A 19,143-nucleotide genomic window follows, 5' to 3' on the forward strand; every position below is an offset into this window, starting at 1 on the left:
ACAGCACCAGATGTCCCCGAGCTGCCAGTCGCGCACAACGGTCCATTATTTTAAAGGAGGCAATGTGCTAATTTTGGTAATCAACAGTGTTTACGACACGTACCAACAACCATTTTCTACCGACACTGCCAGTTAAACATGCAGAAACAGCACAGACATGGCTATGTTTTCCCCATTGAAGAATAAAATCTCCCGGGCACTTGAGAAGCTCCTCCTGAGAGGGTGTAAAGAAGTCGGGGCTCAGCATCACCTGGCAGCACCTTCCTGGCAGGCTGGGCTCTCACACCATAGATGTGATACAATTAAGTACTGCACTACCGATAACAAATCTTTGCCCTGAAAAGCCTATACACTGTCATAACCTGAGGTACAATTTTGCAAAGCCGGAATATTCACCTAACCTGCATTCAGCTTCCCACTTATGCCCACGCTGTAAGTGCCTACACTGCTGGAGAGAAAGAAACCTTCAAAAGCTGAAATATTTGAAAAAAAGAATAGGAAGAGATTGATCCATGCTAGCATCCATATAACATTTCTGACAGTTTTAAATCAAACAGCTCAAAGGTGCTTCTGCCACAGCCCAAATGCTGGCACAGTACAAGCTGTGAAATGCCCTTCACCCCCAGTAACATCCTACCCCAGGGTAGCAAACACTGGCACTGGCGCCACATCAGCCTCGCAGCTGCCTTCAAAAAGCTAAATGGAATTTTAGGAATGTATAAATGTAACTACTTCTACATTTATACAGTCCTAAAATGACGTTCGGCCCTTTGAAGGCAACCATGAGGCTGACATGGCCCCTGGTGAAAACGAGTTGGACATCTCTGTCCTACCTTGAACAAGGAATTTCTCTGCTTTATTCCCTCCTGATTAGCTCAGTGTGAATGCTTCCTACGTAAGAAACTAAGAAAAATACGCTGAAAAGCCTTTCTGATTTCTGAGAAACATACCCAGGCCTCTGGAAAGCCCATTAAGTTTCTCGGTAAAAGCTGTTTCTACGTATTTAATGCTGTTACGCCTCTCGGAGAAACACAGTGCAGGACGAGGTAACCATGAGAAGATACATTAATTGTATTAGTGGGATAATGAAGGCAATTCATCTGAAAACACGTTAGCACGATAGCTCATGAATTGGCCAAAGTAATGTCCTATAAAGCCACTTAGTATGAACTTTATTGAAATTTATCTAAAAAGCGTAGGTTGATGTCAACTACACTGTTTGATAGCAACAACTTGGACATCATTTGTACACTGTAGTAAATGCATTTAGTCAACTAAATACTTGTGAAGAACACAGTAACAGGATATAGATTCCAAATGCATGTGACTGGGGAGGGTTTAGGGGTAAAAGGACACTGCAGGGCTGCGCTCTGGTTCTCTGGAACCTACCTTGTCCCTGGGCCTGCTCAAACTCTGCCTTCATTAATTCAAAAATAGTAACAGAGTAAATCCAATCAGAGGACATGCTAGCAGAATGCTTAATTGCTGGCTTTTAGAGAGCACACAACGATTCCCACAACACCCGCAATAACTGCAACATCTCATGAAGACAGAGGACATCCTCTGGAAGATGGACCCAGCCACAGGCTAGTGCAGCACTGTTTCTGACAGCTTGGAGGAGCCAGCTGATATGGGACCAGGTTCTCCACACCACAGCCCTGCCATGCACAGGACATGCAGCAGCGCCTGCACTCAAAGCAGGAATTGCAAGGACACAGCAGCACAGACCGCACAGCAGAAGACCAAGCGATGTTGAATCTGAAGCAATTGAACAGATAGAAAGACACCACCACTCAAGGAGTTGTGGTTGCCCAGCCTGTGGTTTCATAAGCAGCAGGAAATCTGCTTGAAAACCAACGTTCATCCTCCCACACACCTCTAGGAACTTGTTCCCATCTTCACATCACACCCCCTCTGTACTGGCACAGCTTTCCCCATGGCTGAGTGATTAAGCAGATGGGGAAGAACTGACTTGGCTGGAAGGAAAGAAAGCCATTTTTGCAGGGTGGGCTGAGATGCCCATCTGGTTCACCGTGCCACCACGGATACTGTCGTGAGCAGAACTGGCAAGGGCAAGAGGAGATGGTTACATCAGCTGGCACCGTTGGCAAAACCCTTCAAGTGGAAACACAGGGCAAAGTTGGATGTCACAGATGAGTTGAACCAGGTGCTACTGAAAACAGAGCAGCAAGTGGAGCTGCTGCAGAGAGCAGGAACCCCCTCCCAGCACATACAATGCTCAGACACATGAAGGCCCAACCTCAAAGCATGCTCAGAGCCCAGCATGTTGATGGGAAACACTTCAGGTTACTATACTGGTCATGATGGTGCTCATCATCGTAGATGGTTCAAGAGTAATGCAATTACATCTTACCAGGGTTCAGTCCACTTGAAAGGACACAAGGCTGGGGAAAGAACAGGATTCTGAAGAAGTCACTTCCAGATTTCCCTGTTGCCTCCAGAAATTTCACAATTTCCAGCCAAGGAGCAGCTCCACAAGCAGAGCCATTCCAGGACAATGTGTCCCCTCCCTCGCTTTATACAAAGAATCAAGATCTTGGCAACAATGAAAGCTTAAGAAGAGGTTTATTGTTACACTTGAAGCAAACACTGCCACAATCCTGCAGCTCCTTTCCCTGCCACAAACCTGCCTGGAACAGACACCCACACCTGAATGCAGTGAGCCACTTCAGGCAGCCAAAATGGTCCCAGAGTGAGACAGGAGCTAAAAAATCTACCTTGCCAGCTTAGTGTCCTGAAGGAGGAGGCGGAACTGCAGCAGCCCTGGCATGAGCTCTGTCCCCACACTGCAGGTCCCAACACTGCTTGGGAGAGGAAAGAGCACAGACCTGAACAAAAAGATGCACCAAACTGCCAGGGCTGCATCTACACACCATGGCAAACCAGCTGGTCTGCCGTGAATGCACTGAAGGCAACATCCCTACAGTGCTCTTCCTAAAAATCACAACTAAAAGCCACAGTGTTTTCAAAAACTGGTAATTCAAGGCTTCCAGAATAACTTCAGTTAACTACTTCCAGAATACTGGCATGTAAATAATTTCTAGATTTTGGCAAGCACTGGAACGTATCTCTGCAGCTTCTTCGCAGCAGTGTCCTGAAGGTACCCAGGCTCTTCCAAAGCCCACCAAGGAGCACTATTTTACCAGTGAGCTCTGCACGCCAACAGAACTCCAGAAAGGCCCAGTGCTCAGAGTCCTGTTTTTCCGGGCTGCCCTCCCACACACACCCAAGGGCAGTGCTGCTATCTCAGGCACTACTGAGACGGTACATCCAACCTGCTCTGTACCAGGAGATCCTGCAGTCTCCAGATCACAGCAAATCTCTTTTGGTTACACAGTGGAAAACTGAACTGCCCATCTGTGCTGCAACTTAAGTACCAGCACCTTGTGCCACCTGAAGAGCCTTTTACATGCTATCTCCTATCAGTCTTCAAATTTTAACTAACCTAACATGCCACTTTCTAAAAGTTTTTAACTATAATACACTCACCATTCCTTCTTGTTTTTTCTTAGGGAAGATGGTATTCAGTGGTCTCGCTAGCACAGCAGGGGCTAACCCAGGCCAAGCACAATGGACCACATGCTGAATTCAAGTATTATGCTATCCAAAAAACTTAACAAAAGAGTACCGTACAAGAACATTTTATACCTGGGAGGACATTCTCCATTTTAATGCCCTGTCTCCTACCCACCCAGTTGTTCCCCATTTCATTCAGCTGATTGTGCCCAGGCACAGTAACGTGTACTTGATGGCATTATTTCACAGCTTATTTCTCTCATATTTAAGTAGTTGCAGTTATTTTGAGCAACAATCCTGTTCTCTACCATGCTCAGACTTTGGATATTCTGTGCAATGTAACGGGAATATCCCTTATTCCATCACCCAAGTCATGAGAGTGGAACACGGTGGGATTCACAACACAATGACTTTGCTTCAACTTCAGCTAAGAATGAACCGGCTTCCCTGCTATGGGAATTTCTGTGATTTGTTACCCAAGCACCTGATAACCAGCCTTTGCCTCTTTACTCCTGCTGAAGGTAGAGGACAAGACAGAGCCAATAAAAACCTGTGGGAATTGGGTATCTAACATACACCGTTAACACAAATATTCTGAATATTTTTCATTTGAAAAAGGTTAAGGCACACTTCATATTAAACCCAGCTCACACATGGGGGTTTCATCACATTCCACCAACAGTTCAGCATTGTTTGTCCTACAACTGAGAGTATCCAGGAAAGAAAGTTTCATCCTTTCCCTTCAGAGTCTCCCTGTCTGCCCTGTTCCACAAGTCAAGTGCTGCTCCTTCCTCTCAGCAGCTGAATAGCTGCTAGTCGAGGATGTTTGGTATACGTGATGCTTTTCAAGGAACAATTAAGCTATTTTTACTTAACAACAAGTATACACAGCTAAAACCAGAGTCATACTCTAACATAGCTAAGCTAAACAGACAAAATTTGAGGTTGAAGACTATCAAATAATCTCCTCCACCATAAATGTCATGAAGGCATTTCCTTTGAAATCCTTACTATTAGACTTTGACAATCCGAAATATCAATACAATCTCAGATGTTGCATTGACTATATTTTTCAATTATAAAAACACTTCTACCATTTGAGTGTATTCAACTTTGCTACACATTTTTTTTCCACAGACCCTAGTAACAACCCAAGTAAAAAGAAGATATCCTGGTTCAGATAAGCCTATTTCTCACCAGTACCATCCCAGGTCCAGCTGCCATAAGCTGTTCTCATAGAGTTTTTTTTCTCTCTGTTGCTCTTCTTGAAAAGACCCAGAGAGAAGCATCTGAAATCACCCAGAAAGCCTTGGACAGCCAGTAACAAATGCTTCTCCTCCATTTGTTTGGTAAAATTTTAGATCTTATCGCTGAGTTAAGAGATACAACTTAATCTGGTGCCCCCAATTAAAAAAAAAAAAAAAAGAAAAAACTAATCACTGAAGCTTATACCTCTGTTTTCCCTTCTACCTGGTGTTACCTCCTGCCCTGTTACCAAAGCCACCTTCTCCCCTCTGGTACTGTGGATTCAAGTAGCTTATTTTCAGTCCAAAATCAGGAAAGCACTCTGTAACAGGTTTTCACACCTTCATTTTGGTCTCGCTACCATTAAGAGGATGGAAGAAATGCTGTGCACAAGCAGTTTCACTGTGGTGTTCCTGAGACCTCAGCAGAGATTTCACAAGTACAAAAAAGCCCAGATTTTCTGGAGAAGCCAGTGCTAACAACAGCCTCTTGCCTTCAGTTACGTAAGCGTTAGGCTCTGATAATGTTATTTTTGCCAGGATTGTTTCACGTTGAAGAAGCTAGAAATGAGGTGCACCGCAGACCAAATCACAGCAAGCACAGGCAAGTAGTGGTTATTTGCGTCATACTAAGACATGGATGTTCATGGATGACATCCTAAAAGAACATAAGAACCAAACTCATGCTTATACTCATTAAAGTGTCCAGATGGATATCCCGGTATGTCCCAACAAGCATCCAGTTTACTTCTGCACAGTTTTCAGTTTGCAAAACTCAAGCAGGATTCCAACTATATAAAGAAAACTGATGGAGTATCAAAACACTGCTCTAGAAGACACACACACTTTTTCTAATTAAAAAGAGAATCTTCTTACATAACTAAGATTAAATTTCAACATTATAGCTGCAAAACTTGAAATTCGGGGAAGAGAGAAGATGTGTAATGAGCAGTGAACTACTATTGTTAGCAATAAATCCCCTCATTCTGTCTTCACAATAACGTCGGTGCATTTTAGGCTGAAGACCTGCAATACTAACACCATGAAGGAAAACCTCCAAAGTCAGAACAGGCAATTGCTAGATTTTAATGCCTGTATTTTAGCTGTGTGCTCTTCAGATCAGGACTATGACACTCTGGCCATGCAGAAGAGGAGAACACTTGCATTTTAAGCAAAAAGCAACAACTTATCCCTGAAGCAACGATACCTTCAAACTCCCAAACCCCAGCCCAATTTCCCACATTTAAGCCTATAAGTATAGCACTTGCAAACAAAACGAGGGGACTCAGCCTGCAGAGGGGACAGCAGAGCCCAGGTGAGACTTGTCCATCTGCTGGACCACTTAAATCCAGCTACTGAGAGCCCTTCCAACCTTGTATCTCTTCCCATCCTTGAGGTGGAAGACTGTGTAAAGGTTCCCTAAAATCCTTACGAAAGAATGGAAGAACAGCTTACTGCCACTCTCAGAAGCACAGAACACATTTCAGACCCCGCTGTGGCTACAGAGCACAGCGTTTGAAACCTGTGCGAGTGTAGTCTGGGGTCTGAAGTACCAACCTTAAGCTAGCAATGAATGCACAAATAGGCAACCTTTTAACAAGTTATTTGAGAAATACTTGTGACAAAAACTAAGAAAAAGTTTGTTATAAATTAGTCTACTTTATCGGTTGGCACAAGAATTTGCCAGTGCTGCAAAATTAATTCTTGCTTAACTTGCAAAAAAAACCCACTTGATGGTTGGCAATAAAAGGAAAAGAAAACCTGGGTATTTTTGTTCTGATCTTCTTCAGAGCTCAATCTGCAATAAAAAGTGCCATTTAAGCTACAGAGTCAGAAATAACCAGAATCTGACCCCACTAAACCACATTTTAATTCCCAAATTGATGTGTTGTTATGCAATACCCTTCAGTGCTTTTAGCTGACCACATCTTCTAAATCTAGACCCTCATTAACAATTTTAAAACTGTCAGAAGTACACAAATACTGGAGTTGTTTGAGCTGACACGCATGTTTTGAAAAAAGTGAGATTCCTATAATGAGAGGTTTGATACGAGATAACGAATGAAATGGGCAGCCTTGTATTAACAGACTAAATACCACATTCTTTCTCAATTGCATGCCCCATATAGTAGCAATCAAAGACTATGTAACAAAAACAGCATTACAAGAGTGAAAACAGTTTTCCATCATCTTCTCCGCTTGCAAAATCTACTAAAAGAAAAGCGTTCACTGAAGTAAACGAGAATATGAGCCTAGAGATTCTTCAAAGTGAAAGGTTTTCTAAAGTTTTTCTCGAAGTTATTTGCAATTCCCTATCCAGCCCTTCACTTTGATCCAGGAACACTCTGTCAGTCTTACCTAAAAATTACAAAGCAATTATTTTTTAAAGAAAAAAGAAATAACAAAGCCCACAAGTGAAAAGGTAAGAATTTCACCTTACGCTCATGGCAACCTTCAACACCATCTCTTAGCTATAAACAATGGATTGGTTTCTCAGGAAGAACTGCACCGTCACTGCACGCCCCCAGACAACTCTCAACTTGCAGCTCCGCCAACACATGTTGTGAGGTAAAGAGGGGAAAAAGTAAAAATTAAAACCAACCAAACAAAAACAACCCACACAAGACAAAAACAAACCCCAGGAAGAAGAGTGAAGCTAAGTATCTTCTAAATGACTGCAATTATCTGGAAGAATATGTAAGGTAGGATGTTCCAACGCACACCATCTCCACCGCAAACAAGGCTGCAGACACTGAGAACACAGCGGGCACTGACTGACGAGAACTTTGCAGCTTCTTCAGAAGAGCGATAAGTAATAATAAAAACACATTGGTGCAATGAATTTTTGGATGCTTACCAGAGTTACCTGCAAAGTCAAAACCACCTTCTGTCCAGTACAGACTTGCTAAGGGTGCAGAGCAGTGCAACGGAATCACAGCGAACAACAATCTGCCTGGACAGGAATCCTTTCAAGTCACTGCCTTACCATAGGGATGACCAATTAAAGTAACTTTAAAAAAAAAAAAAAAAAAAACACAAAAAAAAACAATTGCACCAAACCCAAGTGTCACCGACCCACCCACATTTCATAAACGCAACAGGAAGGAACCGGAAGGCTTGAGAAGGAGTCATCGCTTGGCTGCTCTTGCTGGAAAAGAGACTTCTCCCCCACCCCGCACCAAGGGGAAACCAACCTATATCCAATTAAAGACACATTTTCTCACTCCACCCCTTCTCTTCACCCCCAGGAACAGGAAACAAGACAAAGCTGCGGAACAAAAAGCAGATGTGCCAAGAAATCCTGTTCAATTGGCTGCACACCAGTGCTTTGCCTCTGGTTCTGCTGAACGCTGTGCCTTTCACCAAGAACCACTGGCTTTTCCCTAGGCCCTTGATAATATTTTGTTAAACATAATCAAATTGCCTTATCTCATTCCTGCCAGCTATGTAAAACAGCTTAAAACACCTGATGCTAGACTACTGATGCACACAGATCAAAAATTAACTTTTCTTGAGGTTATAAGCTTTAAACCCTGTACAAATAATGTGTATTACTCTGTTTCACTAATAATAAGCCTTCTAGCCTTCCCCCCCCCCCCCCACTACAATTTATTGCATCTTATATCATTATTTTTTCTCCCTCACCCCAGCAAGGAAGGGGGAAAACCACACCCACACAATCATTTTGCACTCCTCAGTGTACTGGTACAAAATCAGAATATTGTGACTGAGGATTCCAGCAGCAGTGGAATTGCCATGAAGTAACAATCAAGGGTCATGCTTCCTTTCCTAAGAGCCTTCCCTACACCTCTGCTTCCAGGGTGCATTGTTCAATGTTAGTTAGGAACTGCATTTCCAGCTGCAACAGCACTCGTTTGTAATTAAACACATCTTCCAACAAGTGTTAGTGGCAGTAACTACAATGCCATATTTTGTACAGAAGTTTAAACCACTCCAGAGCTTTTCATACAGCCAAAACAGATCTTTGCTTTTTACACTCACAAAACACACAATGTTTTTCATTTTACTTGTACCTTGTATGAAGCCTTTCAACCCCCAAGCAGGTTTCTAAGTTTAAAAGAAATTAAGTCTTTGCATTGAGCCTGTTGAGCACAACAAAGTGACAGCCGGTTCGCACCTGCAGCCAAGCCCGCCAGTGTCGGAAGCCGAGCAGCCAGCATTGGGCACCGGCCACAAGCACCGCTGGACAAATCTGCAGAACAGAAATGAGCCCGGGCTCAAACTCCTGGCTCTGGGAGCTCCTGCACTGCAGGAGCTGGCACAGCACCTTAGGGAAGCAATGCTACCCAACTGCCCTTTTCTCACAGTTTTATTGGCTGTTTTACTGCTTGCCTGCTGCTTTCCCTTGTAGGGATGGCTTCACATACAGCCACCACCCAAGAAAAAGGCGGGGGAAGGATATAAGGAAGTGAAGCTGAATGATTGTGGGGATCAATAAAAAGGAACATGGCAAAGGTCAAAAAAAATATGATCAGGGAACCAGAGGACAATACCAGACACCACCCAAGAGCATCCATCACTCCTCAAAGGCATCAACGGAGCCAGAGGATACTGCTCACCAGTGTGACAAGCAGTGGGAATGAAGATGACCCCTGGAGTTCCTGTCTTATTCCCTCCTTCTGGTGGTGTTTAACAGCCAGCTTGGCCAAGGTCAGGTGAAGGGCCTGTAACCTGGGGCCTCAGACAAGGGCTAGACTAATAAAAAGTTGGAGACTGTACAAACAAACCCTCACTACAAGGGTCATGGAGATAGGGCACTAGGGTAGATGGAGCTCTCAGCTATACTCATCAGATCACATTGAGTGCCCTGCTCCTGACCTCCAGGTCATCGTTCTGACTTCTCATTCTTTAAATGAATAAATAATTTAAGTTTTAAAATGCTTAGACTCTGAAACACCTGGATATAGGTACTGGTTGAAATGAGCTTTATGGTAAACTGTACGCGAAGCTTACATGGAACTTGTCCCCTGCATACGCGTCCACAGTCCATCACAAGTTATCCAAGATCATGAGCAACTCTTTAACATTAAGTGATGAGACTCACTAGGTCCTTAAGTCATGCCAAAAGAAATTAGTTTTACAAGTACACGTTAGAAGGACACACTTGCAAGAAAGCAGGTAAAGAACAGGCAGCTTGTACATCTTCATTCATTACATCTACAGAGGAACACCCACTTGTACTTTGCTCCTCACTCCACATACCCCTAGTTCTGCCCTCTGCTATGCAACAATGCTCTTTTTGAAACTGTTATTCTAGTCAATTAAAAAGAAAACATTTCCCCAGGTATAGCTTCAGCTGAAGATCTCAAGAGCACTTTGCAAAGATGAATACTGACCTGCTGAGTGTTACGCAGGTTAAACACTGTTTTATAGGCATCCAGTACAGCCTTGTTTACATGAAAAATTAAACTGACCCTTTTGATTATCTAAAGGTACATTGCTAGTGCAGCCCTTGTGCAGATCGCTTATTTAAGTGGATCTTCTGGATTGAGCTTGTATCGTCTAGAGAAAAGATAAAGAAAGAAGAATCCCCCTCCTTAGAGCTCCACAGATATGACCCACAAAAGTACCCAGAATAATACAGTGAATGAGAACTCTCTAAACTCTCGGAGAGTGGGAAAGGCAGTGGAAGGGGAAAAAAAAAAAAACCACGCATGCCATCAAGGTCACAATTTCCTGGTAGCACTAATTCTTACTGACTACTTACTAACTGTATAAAAAAGGCAATTTTAGCATTTACCTAAATGCTCTCTCGATCTTGTGCTGAGTGGCAGCAATGACAGAAATATCTGGCCCACACTTTCCTCATTCCCTTTAATTAATCTCCATGAAAATAAAAACTAAAAAAAAAAAAAAAACAAACACCTTTTCCTACTGATATTTCACCAGTTTTCCACAAGCCCACCAGTTTCAGTTTCTTCGTCTTAAAGTAGCTGCTGAAGGCTACTCCAAAGCAGGGTGCACTAATGGGCTTACGGCATCTCCTACCCTCACTTCCACTAACGTCTCATTTGCTCCCCGACAGCAGCTTCACAAAGAAATTCTTCTTAAGCATATATCATCATACACATCTGTTCCACAACAGGGCACAGATAGCTTAGAAAACCAGGTATTGTTCGGCAAAAATGCACACCATGAACTTAAGTTGTATCTCGTGCAATATTCTACCTGCCACACTGCTGGTTCCCAGCTGATCTGCTCTCAACCCCTTCACTGCGCTGGAATCTGGAAACACTCTGGGAGATGAACCCACTCTTTTGTTGTTAGGTACATCAACATTCCTTCCTGTGTCATTCAAGGTATTCAAACCGATCTACTGGGGAAGCCACTGGCATCCAGCTCAGTGTCATGTTCTCAGTATTGTTCCACTCTCTGTCTTGGTAACTGTTACCCCTTTAGCTATAGCCAGCCTCAAATTTTGTTTTCCTTCCATAGATGCCTGAACTTAGATCCTTTCAAAAGAGATTCTCTTGACTCTAAATGATTAATCAAGTATCTGTCTGGTAAATTAGAAAAAATACAAACAGAAGTAAGGGAACGTCAATAGATGGGGAAGAATTTCCCTTTGCAAACTGTGTTAATTTAGATCTGCATATTTAATAACTTCTATCACTTCATAAATCACATGGAAAAAAGGTTACTCCTCTCTGATTCCACCAGAGCTATTTATAAAAACATGTCCATGGACTAGTGGATGTTTTCTGTAGTACATCTGGGATTAACAAACAAAAATATGTAATCATGTTTAGAGAAAAGGTAGCTGGCTCTTTAAATAAAGTCAAGGAGGTATTATGAATCATATTTAAGTATCAGATTTGCCAACAGATGAGTCTATTACTAACCCACTGCACACTAGAAACCAGAGTTAACACCCACTGTCACCCTGACTGGAAGATAAGGAGTCTCAGTCATTCAGGGAGAAAGATCCCCTGACAGCTGCAGTCACTGCGTTCATTCTTCCTGCCGTTCCTTTACCTCAATAAATCCATTTGTCCCCAGTTCTGCTCTGCGGCACAGTAGGTCACTCTCACCGCTCAACTTTTCTGCACAGTTCCTCCAGTAAGGGTGCTGGTATACAGTTTTGTGGGTAGGTTCTATTTTAAGTCTCATACACTGGATTAAAATAGTATGGAGTTAAAAGTAGTAATTATCAAACATCTGCACTTTCTCTAAAGCTGCAACTCTGTTTAACCAGCACACGAGCTATAAACTCACTGAATGGAGCTATTCCAGAGTAGCTATAAAGCTAAATTAGGGTGAACTCCCAGAGCAGTAAAGGATCCAAATCCTCAAGGTTATACACATTACAGTTCCGCAGTACAAGAATTTGAGTGATTTCCAGTTAAGGCACAACAGCAGAAAACAACAGGCATTCATCATCATGTTGGATGACTGTCTCAATATGGCACTGTCCTAACAAAATAATACTCCATCCTCTTTCATCCATCATCTTTCCTTTCACATCAAGCCACGCCAAGAGACGCCAGTAAAGCCTAATACAGCAAGTCCTTTAACAGAAATATCACAGCCACACAGGTCCTCACTCTAGCTGAGCCCGCCTATCCACCTATGATCTGGTGACTGGTTTTGCTACCTAATTTTTTGTGAGTTTAACTAATTCTCTGCATAAGAAAGATCATTTCAAAATCAAATAGTAACAGCAGATATGATTTCAAGGCAGGACCAAAGTCCCACTAAAGCATATTTCAAGCTCAAATATTTCTGCTCATGTGGATTCCTTTGCAAGATCAGTTTCTCAATCTTACAGCTGCAGAAGGAAGATATTCACACTGCTGAAAAAAACCCACACAAATTACTTTTCTATTACAGCTTTCAGACAACTTTATCAGACCAGTGGAAGCCCTATGAAGAAGGAACACATTAACATGTGCCATTACACATGTCAGCGCAGAAAAGCTGATGTCTCACAAAGCTTGAAAATTCATTGTGAGGTAAATATTTACATTGGTATTTAATCATACAGTTTGGGCGCGAGATTTCTAATCTCTGCCCGCTGTGCTCCCCCTGCCACCTTGAGTAAACTTTTAATCTCTGATGCAGAGGCCTATTATTAGAGCAGGCTCAAAAAAACCTAAAGAATGAAGGCATGTTGTTTATTATTGAAAAGGTTAGGGCAAAGCATTTTTAAAACAAAGCCTTTTGTCTGTTTCTGTAAATAAAAGAACACATTTCTTTGATGTTTTAAAAACTGTTTCTCTGTAAATAAAAACCAGTTAGTGACTCAACAGAAAATTATGCCCTTTTTAAAGAAAAAGTTTGAATTCAGCAGGGAGAAACAAGTCCTACTAAACACTTATTGTGGCCTTAGCACCCGAGTCAGACCAAACAAAGGGTACCTAAAAGACTGCATGTATTCTAAAGTATGCTGGGCTTTCACCTCCATATAAACACAAACCTGCCTACAAACCAACCCAGGAGCTGAAAGAAAAAAAAACAAACCAAACCAAACCACAACCTTTAGCTGGTTTGAAAATACATGAAGCCTGGCGTAGCCAGCAGGACTGAGGATGTGCATTGGCATCAGAGTGCCCTTAACAGAGCCTCTCCCACCGCCCCCGCATCCCCACGCACAACACAGGAAAAAAACCGCAGGGAACACCTAACCCAAGAACACCTTTCACACGACCCCTATCTCAAAAACAAACAAAAAAATCCCAACCCAAACAAAAGACAAAAGAAAAGAAAAAGAAGAAAACGGGGGGAGGGGCAGCAGAAAGCTCCCAGACTAGTTCAATACAGATAACCCAGACATGCCTTGAGTCATATCTCTGAAAGCTGGAACAAGGACACAGCCACAGAGACTCAGCCCAGACTGGGCGAGTGAGCAATCAATGGCCCTTGGTGGAGCCATCGTCACCTCCTGGGCAGGGCAGGCAGGGAAATACACCTTGACCACATACAATTCTTCACTAAACAGAAGTGCAACCACACACCTTCCTGCAAGCTCCGAGTCTGAAAGATTTCACGTGGTTTGAACTAGAATGACTAATGAAGATACATACCAGCAACCCCACGACAGAGGGAGAGGGGTCGCGCATAAACTGGCGGCTAAGATACTCTCTCCCTACTTTTTGGCTGTAAAAAGTTGCACAAAACTTCTTGTCAGCGAAAGAGAAGCACCCGCCTTACTGCATACTAGCAGATTAGAGATGGGTGTCAAAAAACGTGGTATAGCCAAGCTAAGGCGAGGGGGGTGTTCCCAGTGAAGAGGCTGATCTGTGAGCTGAAACAGAAACATCAACTCGGTGAAGAGAGGGTACCCGCTCCAGCTACACCGAGAGAAACTCGGGGTCGGAAGCGGGAGGAGGCGACACCGGGGCCGCGGTGCCGCTGGCGAGCGGGCAGCGCCGGCCGGGCCCACGCCGGGGAGCGGCCCCACGGGGAGGAGCCTCTCCCTCGGCCCCGCCGCCACCGAAACTTCTCCAGGAACCGGGTTCGGCCGGCGTTTTTCCTCCGGAAAACACCGCTCAGCGACACAACACACACCCGGCTCCCCGCTCCCACCCCTCCGATGCCCCCCCGTCCCGGCCGGGCCCAGGGCGGCCTCGGAGCGCGGCCCGGGCCCAGGCCCACGCCCCACAGGCGGCGGCGCGGCCCGCTCCCGCCCGCTCCTCTGCGTGTCTCTCCGCTCCCCTCCGTGTCTCTCCGCTCCTGTCCACCGCCCCCGCCGGGCCGCGCTCCGCTCCCCCGCCCTCAGCGTCCCGCCGCCTCCCTCACAGAGCGCCGGCAGGGCCCGGCCCGCTTCGCCTCGCCGCGCAAAAGTTTCCAAGTGAGACAAACCGGGCGGCGGCACCGTACCTGAACACCCCACAACTTCACCGGGGAGCAGGAGAACCGCCTACGCCGCCGCCTCTCGCCCCGCTCCGGCCCCCGGCCGCTTTGTGTCCCCGCCCGGCGCTCCCGCCGCCGCTCCCGTCCCGCTGAGGAGATCGGCTCTTCCGGGCGCCTCCCCGGCCCGGCCGCTCTTCCCGGCACCGCCCGCCGCGCCGCCCCCGGGCCCTTCCCGGCACCGCCCGCCGGCAGGTGCGGCCGGAGGCCTCGGTGCGGGGCACAGGGGATCCCGAACCCCCACTGCACAGGCTCCCTGGGCCGGGGTGGGCGTTTTGTGAAGTAGAATAAACAAATGTTAGGTCAAAACCTGGCTTTATCTACCCGAGGTAGCGCAGGACACAAAAGGTCTGTGGAGAACTGGGAGGTGATGAATACCTGGGTTTGGAAGAGATGCAGGAAAAATTACAGATCGGTCTCTCTTGGGTTTTAGAATCACAGAATCATTTAAGTTGGAAAAGCCCCTCAAGATCATGGAATCCACCCATAACCCAGCCCTGGCACTGCCCCATGTCCTGAGAACCTCATGTCCGTCTGTCCAGCCCTCCAGGGATGGTGACTCCAGCACTGCCCTGGGCAGCCTGTTCCAATGCCCCACAGCCCTTTGGGGAAGAAATTGTTCCCCACACCCAACCTCAACCTCCCCTGGTGCAACTTGAGGCCGTTTCCTCTGCTCCTGGCGCTTGTTCCTGGGGAGCAGAGCCCGACCCCCCTGGCTCCAAGCTCCTTTCAGGCAGTTCAGAGATCAGAAGGTCTCCCCTCAGCTCCTGTTCTCCAGCTGAACCCCCAGCTCCCTCAGCTGCTCCTCGTAAGTCTTGCCATGTCGTTGTAATAGTGTGAACACAGACCATAGGTTTAACTCTTTATTCAGCTACGAAAGTAATAATCTTCGGCATAAATTTGCCTCCATCTTATGCTATTAAATACTTAGCTATGAAAATACTTGTCTAGAAAACTGCAGTCTGTTTTTATGTGAAAAAAAAAAACTTGATTATTCAAGTTTTCGTGTTGATTAGTGTCAAGTTGTCTGGCCGTAGTGGTTTGGTTTTCGTTTTGGTTTGGTTTTTTTCTCTATATTCTTTCCTGCCTTTCCCTTCAATTCTCATTTTAGCGAGCGTTATCATAGTAAAGGAAGATCATCTTTGTACCAACTCTTCTGCTGATTCACTGGGGCAATTTTGCCTCCCTTTTTCTACAATTATATGGACACCTAATTTTTTTCTTACCTGAGGGAAAAAAAAAATCATGTTTTCTTTTGAAAACCTGACGTATATTAACCTTCTCGAGAGATGTTGCTTTTAGGAAAAGTCTCAGGTTTATGCCAATGTCTCTGATAATGAGAGCACAGGGAGAAGAGACTCGGGAAGTCACCAGCGGTCGGGTCACCGGGGCTCCTGTCTGAAGAGAGGGAAGGTTTAGGAACCCAACCTCAACCCAGAGAGGTGGGTTTGCAAATGGGGGGAGTTGTCTTCAAGCAGTAATTTGTTCCAAAGGTTTCTTTGAAAAGTCTCAGTGAGCCTCTGGTGTGAGAGTGACCATTTTTTTCCTATGACAAATTACTTGGGGATTTTTTGTGGTGTGTTTTGAGATGTTTTTTAAATACAAATGTCTCCACAGAATTTACACATGTACTGGATTGTAGAAACAATTGAATAAATGTAATACATTTCATGATTCATTTGCCAGCACTTCTGAGATACCTGAATCTACTCACTCCACCCTTTGATATTAAGCAAAACAGAGAGAGATTGGGCAGCGTACCACGGAGACAGATTCATTCAAGGTATGTAATTTAGCAGAGGGATTCAGTCAGCCCGTGTGGACCCCCGAGGGCTCAGCCCCTGGGCAGTGTGACGGAAAAGCCCCACCGTGGGTCAGCACTGTGACTTTTCCCCCGGCTCCTGGTTCGACCGCATCCGCGGGGCCGTGTCTCTGATTCTTGCCGTACTCCTACAGGCCTTTCCTGTGGGAAGACACACGGGGTCCTGCAGTGATTTCGATTGCATTCTTCCTTCCTGCAGGTTTAATCCAAGAAAGAGATCCAAGAGAAGAAAATAAATGGAGTACCATTACTTTACAATCCAGAAAGAAAACTGGGATCAGGAGTCCAACCTTGTCAGTGAGTGAAGTTAATCAATAGAGAGGGAGATCTGTAATTATTATACTGACTGAGATACGTGTTATTAAAATAATACATGGTCTTCTGTGCCTTAACAAACAGGCTCTCCTCTAGAAACACAGAGAAAACAGATTTTTTTAAGCTCTGTATTTCCAGCTTGTACCAAACCATTAATATTTTGGTGTCACTTGCACCAGGGATTCAAACTACTCGTTTCTGATCTGTAGCATACTCTCGGTAAAATTGAGTTTACACTTCAATAGCTTGCTTTCTTTCATTACTCCTTTTAATATCATGTCTTGGCCTCCTGTGGTGGCTTCCACATTCAGCGGTTCTGCACATCTCACATCCTTTCAGGATGAAATGTCAGATTTAAAAAAAAAGATCCCTTTTAAAAGTACAAACTCAAAGGTAGAAGGCCTGGAGTTGTGGAGAATCACACGTTCTGCACCGCACTGTTGAAAAGAGAAGGAAAAAGTACATCAGCTGGCAGCTCTGTTGGTTCGTGGAGCAAGTTAAAAGACTCAGCAAACAAAAAATAAAACTATGTTAACGTAGAGGCAGCTAGACTGAGATTGGATTTGTCTGTTAATTAACAGCTCCTCTGGAACAGGGTGGGAGGCTCTGTCAATGAGACAAAAATCAGGGTGTTGTTTAGACAGGCACCCAGGAACAATAGCTAACACTTCCATCCAGTAACCATCAGTGAGACACCAACAGGCTGTGCTGGCAGCTTGAAATCCAATCTATTTTCTGAAATGAGTCAGAAGTTTTCTGCTTGACCCCGAATCTCCCTTTTAACAGTGTTTGTGGTTTTGTAATCCTATGTTCCCATTTTTTAAAAAATGTTTCTCTTGTCCCTTTTGGCTGGGTGAAAACCAAACGCAAGCTGGGGAGAGGCCAGCGAGGAGAGGCCAGCACAGCGATGCTGCCGGGAGGTTGGCAGCTGCGCAGAATAAACCAACGCTTTCAGTCTGGGCTCTGTCAGGGCAGCTCGAGGTGCAGCACGTCGGAGCAGGACGGGGTTGGCGGTTGCGGCTCCTGGCAGCGTGTCCACGTGAGTCAGGTGTGTGCGGAAGGGCAACCCCTGACTGGTGCCACCTGAAGACACCCGGGTGGGTGTAGTCACAGCAGAAAATCTGCCCTTTCACTGTTAAATCTTGTGCCAGGTTTGTGTGCCAAGCAAGGAAGGGTGTTGTTTATGTAGCACCTGGTATAACCACACTGTCTGCTAGTCCCAGCATACACGTGGTCTAAACTCTATGTGAGGGCTGGAGCTGCATTTTCTATTTCCGTGACAACATTGCTGAAATGAATTGTTTACTCCCTGCATATGTTCATGCCCATTTCAAAATGTATGCTTGATCTTTGTGGTTTTCTAAAAAGAGTGTTTCTGGTTTGTGATTTGTGAGATGTGAGTGCAGAAACATAAGTGAGAGGTGCAAAGACAGGATTGCTAGGGCAGAAAACTGTAATGGAGAATTAAGAGGGAATAAGAGGGAAGGAAATAAAAGGGAAGAGGAAAAGCAGAAAAGATGTAGGGTGATGTAGTAACGGGTGGAAGCTGCTGCAGTGAAGGCTGAATGGGCAGCAGTTAACCACTAGAAAGAGGAAAAACTAAAAATACAATAAAAGAATCTCAGAGTCCAAATACCAGAGGGTTGAGGCTATCTGCAAGCTGATGTCACGCTGTGCAGCAAGGACAGTGCCAGGGCAGCCACGCTGTGCCACCCACTGCACCGGCTGCAGAGGAGCAGTTACACCGTGCAGCCTTGTCACCTCTGCTGCAGCCTTGTCACCTCTGCTGCAGCCTTGTCACCTCTGCTGTCTCTGCAGGCCTGCCTGTCCCTGCTCTGCCAGCGAGGGGTCCCAAAGCAGGGTAGGGACCTCATAGCTGGGTGAGCTTTGCTATGGGGTTACCCCAAAATGCAGCATCCTCCAAGAACTGATGGCTGCAATGAAGCCAGCAAAGTGACAAAATTGAGGGTCTGGCACAAACATCATCTTCTGCGTGCCATGGCATCAAGTCCTGGGACCTCCCCAGTGTTGGCCTCAGCATTTAGGAGAAACGTCTTTGCTGGGAGGTGCCAGAGCCTGGCCCAGGCTGCCCAGAGCGGGTGTGGAGTCTCCTTCTCTGAGCCATTCAAACCCGCCTGGACCCACCTGTGTGATCTGCTCTGTGACCCTGTGTGAGCAGGGCTGGGCTGGGGATCTACAGAGGTCCTGCAACCCAGCCCCTCTGTGATTCTGTGATTCCCATGCAGCTGGGAGGCACCACCATTCCTCTTCAGGGCTCAGATACATCTCCTAAGAACCAGTTTGAAATCATTATCCTCACAGCAAGGAAGCAAATCCCAGTGTCCCGAGGCCATG

At 45.3% G+C, this 19,143-nt stretch overlaps 1 protein-coding gene across 1 annotated transcript in view; it reads right to left on the reverse strand.

Moving 5' to 3' along the window:
- CTNNA1 (catenin alpha 1) overlaps positions 1-14,779 on the reverse strand; it is a 112,744-nt gene extending 97,965 nt beyond the window's left edge. Inside the window, exon 1 of the mRNA XM_065848762.2 lies at positions 14,622-14,779. The gene's annotated coding sequence lies outside the window, so the exon portion shown is untranslated. The remainder of the gene's footprint in view (positions 1-14,621) is intronic.
- Between the last annotated feature and the right edge of the window lie 4,364 nt (positions 14,780-19,143).

The sequence above is a fragment of the Patagioenas fasciata genome, chromosome 14 (genome assembly GCF_037038585.1).
Source record: "Patagioenas fasciata isolate bPatFas1 chromosome 14, bPatFas1.hap1, whole genome shotgun sequence".
In the NCBI taxonomy this organism is placed as follows: Eukaryota; Metazoa; Chordata; class Aves; order Columbiformes; family Columbidae; genus Patagioenas; species Patagioenas fasciata.